Here is a 6,421-nt window from a genome sequence, read left to right as displayed (position 1 = left end):
TATGTGTTTCATGCTTAACAGACCTTAACATAATAAAACATCAAGAATATTATTGCTTCTACATTTTTTCTTATTTCTTTAAACATAAGATAGGACTAAGAAAGTTGAGATGTTCTGAAATGTAACAAAGAATTGCTCAAGCTTATCTGCTAAGTTAAAAGAAAAGACCACCTGAGGGGTTGGGAAGATAGCTTCATCATCTAAGTGCCTGCCTGGAAAGTGCAAGGACCTGAGTTTGATCCCTGGAACCCTGGATGCTCTATGCTGGCCACTAAAACCAGACATCATGCCACACACTTGTGATCCAAGCACTGGGGAGGCTGAGACCAGAGGATCATTATGAGTCTGAGCTGAATAGTGAGAACCTGTATGCAAATAAATGAAAGACAAAAAGAAAAAAGAAAGAAAGAAAGAAAAAAGAATGATAGGATGGCAAGAGTTCATGTTGCTCATGGTTGTTGCCCACAGTGACAAAGACTTTCTGCTGTGGAACTTGAGTTCTGAATCTAGAGTTCAAGCCACACATCATTATCTGTTCATGGATTCTCCCAATTTGGTCTTCTGTATTCTTCAGTGTGGGTTCCCCCAACTTTGAAGTGACCCATTCTCATTTCCATACTATAATCAAGTCTTATTCAAGAAAGGATGAAATGCTCAAAAATAAAAAGGACTTTGGTAAGAAGCCACTGTTTAGGAGATCTTCAGTGGAAGCTCTGCTTAAGACCACACATAAGGCATTGAGACACCAGGCCTTTGGTCAGAAGAGCTCATAATGTAAAACACTAGCAAACTACTACTTTGGTTTCAGTGAACAGCACAAAAGGATCATCAGGCTTTGGAAGCTCTTCCTTTTGGCAAAGGGAACATCAAGACTTCGCAGCTGTGCTGAAGAAACAAAGTCTGAAGGTCTTCTGTGCTTTAGAGTTGAGAATGTAGAGTTAATAGTCTGGGAATATCTGATGGAGCTGCAGGCAGGACCCTTGTCATTTTTAAGAAGACACTCTATAAAGCTGACTTTCAGAAGGCTTTCAGATGGATTCCAGACAATGTGGTTTTAGAAAGAGGTAAAGTAATTGTAGAGTACAGCCCCAATGAAGAGACATAGATGCCAGAATTGAAGTAGATTTAGTTCAAAACAATTGCTTTTCTCAGAAACAGAGCATCCAAAGGTAGGATGAATATCTTTGGGATCCCAGCACAAAGGAGGAAGAACTCAGGTTGCCATATTGAATATCTGAGCATCTTGGGGCCCAATCCTGTGATTTCCTTTGGAAACACTGCTTTTTTCCATGTGTTGGAGAGATGAGATACATTGTTTCACCCCTAAAGCTCTTTTAAGGGCAGTGACTCTGTGGCAAAGGCTATCACCTTTGCTGGGGGAAGGCAGGAAGGTCCCATCACTACAGAAAAAAGCTCAACCAAGCTTCACCACGTGTAGCGCTAGAAACTCAATAGTGATTTTTTTTAACAAAAGTGTCATAAATAAAGTCTTAGGAGCTAAATGGGGAATGTGGAGAGGCTGCCTTAGGGCTTAGGCTTACGCAGAGGCATCTGCATCCCATCGGCCTGGGTTGCTGCATCTTGGACTCTACATGCTGTGGCACTGCTGCCCCTCTGGGCTCCCTGGAGCTTCACGCATAAACAGCTGGCTGTGGGTGTGCTGCTGGTGGCTCAGCTTCTCAAGGGGGCCCATGACTTTGTCCAGCTAATGTCACAACCCTGGTCAGCTGATCTCTTGTCCTTGCAAGACTTTGATCTCCCATCTGAACAACACCAAATGCTTAATTCCCCAGCAAACACAGGGGCTTTGATCACCTGGAGTCTTCAATTCCTTTCTAGATATTGGTCAGTAACAGAAAATACCCTCCTCCCTGCCAGTATATTTTAGCTTCTTAGCTGCCCAGGTAGCAGTTTCTGTTGCAGTTACACTTGCTTATGTCTCCTAGAAACAACTGTTCACTGTGATGTATAGCTGTTCACTTGGATGCATATTTTAAGAGCTAATCCCCAGGTGAAAAGGCATTTTTCTCCTTTATTTCCTGTTTTTTTATCCCATATATTTCCACTAATGATAAGGGACTGATATTTTGGCAATGATCCTCATCAATACCTGTCGACATAAATAAATCTGCCAAGTCCTGGGTATTGTTTTACTGCTCCTACTTGCTATAGTGTCTGGTGCACTGGCCTGGGAAATTGACTGTGCTGACTTCCTGGGTCACCAGTCATGTCCCTCATGGACAGAGCAGAGACCTCTCCAATTCCAAATGGCAAGGCAGCCCTGGAGATTTCTTGGATCCCCACTGAGGTCTGGAGGAGGATTCCTGTTTCCCCATCTGAACAGCTCACATTGTACCACAAAGGGAAGAGGACATTGCCTGTCTGTCTGTCTGCCTGATTCTGGTAAGATTCCATCAGCACCCCATGTAGTCTGTCTGTCAGTCCTGCTCAGCTCAAGCACAAGTGGAGCCTGATTCAGGAATACCCTCAAAGGAAAGAAATAGGAATGTTCATCTGACTACCTGCTATGAATGTAAGTGGACAGCATAAGCAATAGGCTGCTCCATATGTGCTCCAAGACTGAGAAACATTGTTTGCCGAACTTGCAGTTCTGTGACAGCTGAGATATGGTCTAACAGAGGCCTCCCATGCTCCTTAACCTAAGTCATGCCTAAGTCTCTACGAGGGGTGCATCCAGGCAGCATCTGAATGGCTTCTCCCTGAGGGCACTTCATCCTTTGTATATTGCTCCATTGTTCAAGGGTATATAACACACACAGAAAATTAGAGTTAGAAATTAATCAGTTAAAATCCACAGTCCATGACTGTAGGGAGAATGGCTTTCATGGAGTTAAAAATGAAACCAAATTACTCCCTCCATCTCCAAGGAAAAGCAAAAGAAAAAAAGAGGCCATTCTTTCTAAGAGTTCCATCTTGGCACCCCCATTGACTGCCACAGTTGCTGGCAACATCTGTAATTTCAACTCATGCTCCCAATTCATTTAATTACAGCAAATTGAGCTAGTTCTAGCTAGTCGCTACCTGCATTCAGCCACAGATCTCTCCACCCACAGGCCTATGCTGGTCAGATGGTATCATCTAATGCCCACCTGAGATGACTGTCAGTTATTTCTTCTAAGTATCTCGTTTTGAATGAGGAAAAATTGGGCTTTCAGGCCTAACAAATGAGCTTCCATGGCCTTCCCAATGGTCACCTCATCTGAAAACAAGCTAGTGGAGTGGTTGTGAAAGGCATCAAAAAGGGGCACAAAAGCCCATCAACCACTGTTACTCAGATATCTGATTTAATGAAGACACCTGATGTGTATATGAAAATGCAGTCGATAGTTGACCATATCCTTTGACTATGAGTCATAAGAGGTATGGACACAAAGAATAAATGTCTCCTCTGTCTTTGAGGTACAAAAACAATTGACTACCAAAGACCTCCTCAACTTGAATCTCTCTTTGCCCTGTTGAGTCTGAATAGATAAATCAGCCTGAGCTTTAGCAAACTGGGCCCCTTAGAGCCCATGGTCATTGCAGAAGACAGGGACAAAACCATGACTTTTCTGGCAGACAATGGACCAGAACACTCTGCTTCCAAAAGTTCCCTCTGTCAAAACTTACGATCATGGGGCAACCAGGTCCCTTGCCTCTCACCCCTCCTGCCCAGCACAAACTACAGCCTGGGAGGACATCTCACTGAACAAGAATTCTTGTAATAAGCCAGTCCCATATCTCTTTTGGAAAGATCCCTCCTCTTCACATTAGGATTGACCATCTCCTTTGCAACAAGTCAGGCCACCTCCCTTCTGTTTAACGCTGTAAATTCAACTTTGGATAGTCACTGAGTGAAAGACGCTGCTTGCCTCAACCTGACACAGACAAGGACAATCTGAGGTTCTGAAATCTCTCTGCCCAGTTGGTTAGACTAAGGACTCGCCTCTGGGCCTGGCCATCAACCATGTACCTCACTGTTATGATTTTTGTGTATTTGTTCCACCAAAGTCTCATGCATTCATTGAGGTGCAGTTCTACAGTATGTGATTAATTCATAACCCACAGCTGAGGTTATGACTGCTAGGATTTTGTGTGTAAGTGTTGCACCCAGCCTGGAGCAAATAGTCTGAATTTTTAAGAAAGACAGAAAAACGGACTTGCTCTCTGTTGCCATTGTTGCTGTTACTCCTCATATTTTGCTATTGTTATTTTTGCTGTCTTCCACTACCATGAACTCTTGCCCTCTGCAATGTGCCAGTCTGCCTTGGAGCCAGCTGAGTATAAGCTGAAACTGTCTAGTAACTGTGAGCTAAGTAAACAAATAACTTTGAGCTAAGTAAATATTTCTTTCCTTAATTTTGGATGCCAGGTATTTGTCCCAGCAACAAGATAAGTGTAACAAAGACACTCAGTGTGACCCACCAGTTCTGTCAGATGTCACACAGATGGGCATCGAACCACACATCTGTTAATCACCTCGGGCAAGATCTCCATGCCTTGAATAGAGCCACTGCTGTACTTTTGCAATTCCCAACCCATACAATCTTTTTTAACTGTTTATTCAATTGTCACAAGGGTTTGGAAACTCTCCCCTTATTATTAGGGAGACCCTAGAAACAGATTGGCTCTGGGACATATTGTTCCTCTGTCCTATGCAGCTTCAATACGGTCCTTTCTAAAAATGAGGGTTCAAAGCTGTAAAATGTCTATAAACTGCCAGACTATTAAAATATACCTCTCAATGGTGGTACAAGCCCATAATTCCAGCATTCAGGATGTGGAAGCAGGAGGATTGTTGTGAATTTGAGACTGGCCTGGGCTATACAGTGAGCCCAAAGAAAGCATTAACTGAATAGCAAGACCCTGTCTCAAAAAGAACAAATAAATAAATACAGCTTTCCTACCTGTAAAGCCAGTTCACAATGTCCAAGCTGTCAATGCTAACGTGATTGCCCTCCATATGCATTGCCTCAGTTTTCTGCCACCCATAGCCTGCTGATACACCTGTCTAGAGTTGAAGAATGCCTCCTTCCACCTTCCATTAGCTCCTATCAGTCCTCCCCTCTTCACAATTGACCTTTACTTAATCTTCAAGAGATTTAAAAAAATTGTATCCTCTTTGAAAAAAAATCTTTTGATTAATAACTAATCTGCCTACTAGATAGGCACAAAAGCTCTGCTGCAATATCTGGTAGAAACTGGTTACAAGAACAAAAACTTCCAATTTCTTGGTGCTGATGGCTTCTATAGAATCTGGATTCTTGGGTTCTCAAACCAATGATGCTTACTTAGACTGTTATCTCTGGGAGTGCCCAGTTGACTCTTGTGCAAGCACTTAGACCTACTCCCTGAGGACCTCTTCCCTTCCTTTACCACTGTGTGCTAACAGCCGACTGTTTTGATCAAGAAAGCAGACAATCACACCTTACGCTGAGACCTAACTGTTCAGGTGGCACATGGTGTGCTTGCTGACCAGGCTTAAAAATAAGCCCCTGACAGAGGCTGAGTACAATCTGTTTATGATCAAAGTATCTCTCTTAGGAATGGAGTCCAACAGGCTAGATATGTTCTCCATAGTCAAGCCACTGCACTGGGGCCCATTTCTCTATAGCCAGCTATGGCTTCATTGTTTGCGTCACTGGCCCCAACCTCCCATTCCCTACACACACTGAGAAGAAAACAAATATTTATAGGGTTCTGCTGTGAAAATTCATCCCTAGATATATCCTACCCTTGATCATTGACAGCAATAATGGACCTGCATTTGCAGCAGAAATAACTAAGTAAAAACTACATATAGCATACAGATACAAGCTCTAAAATGTTGAGAAAATAAAACACAATCCTGCAAATACAGCTTGTAACCAGCTTCATAAGTTTAGCTAAAGACAAGCTATACCTGTAAACCCTCCTATGCACACATAACCTGGGTACATATTAATTATTTTTGCCATTCTTAACATTTCATAAATCTAGGCTTAAACCCACCATTCCAGAATTGACCTGGACCAGACAACTTTCTCTAATGGGACAACACACTCAAAGCCCTGTGCTCATCACTCTGGACACTAATTCGTCCAAACACAGCTGAAGCCTGAGGACACCATTGACAGGATAGTTTTACACCTAGTCCTCTTGAATTTTATGCCTTCTCAGGCTTCTTATCCCAGGCCTTACTCTCTTGATTGACCCTATTTGAGCCTACAAATGCCCAATAGGTAACTACAAGTAGAACAAACCTTGACCTCCATTATGTAAAACTCTAGGTTCAATATTTCTCATAGGCTTGTTGGTCACTTAGGAAATTTTTTGAAAGTTCACAGAAGAAAATTTATTGGCCTTAAATTTGGCCTATTTCATCACCTTCAGAAAGGAGACCCCAATAGAAAATAATTAAAATGATATTCAGGACCCATGA

This window comes from Octodon degus, unplaced genomic scaffold (assembly GCF_000260255.1).
Source record: "Octodon degus isolate 3935 unplaced genomic scaffold, OctDeg1.0 scaffold00003, whole genome shotgun sequence".
Classification (NCBI taxonomy): domain Eukaryota; kingdom Metazoa; phylum Chordata; class Mammalia; order Rodentia; family Octodontidae; genus Octodon; species Octodon degus.
This window is presented reverse-complemented; position numbering follows the sequence as displayed.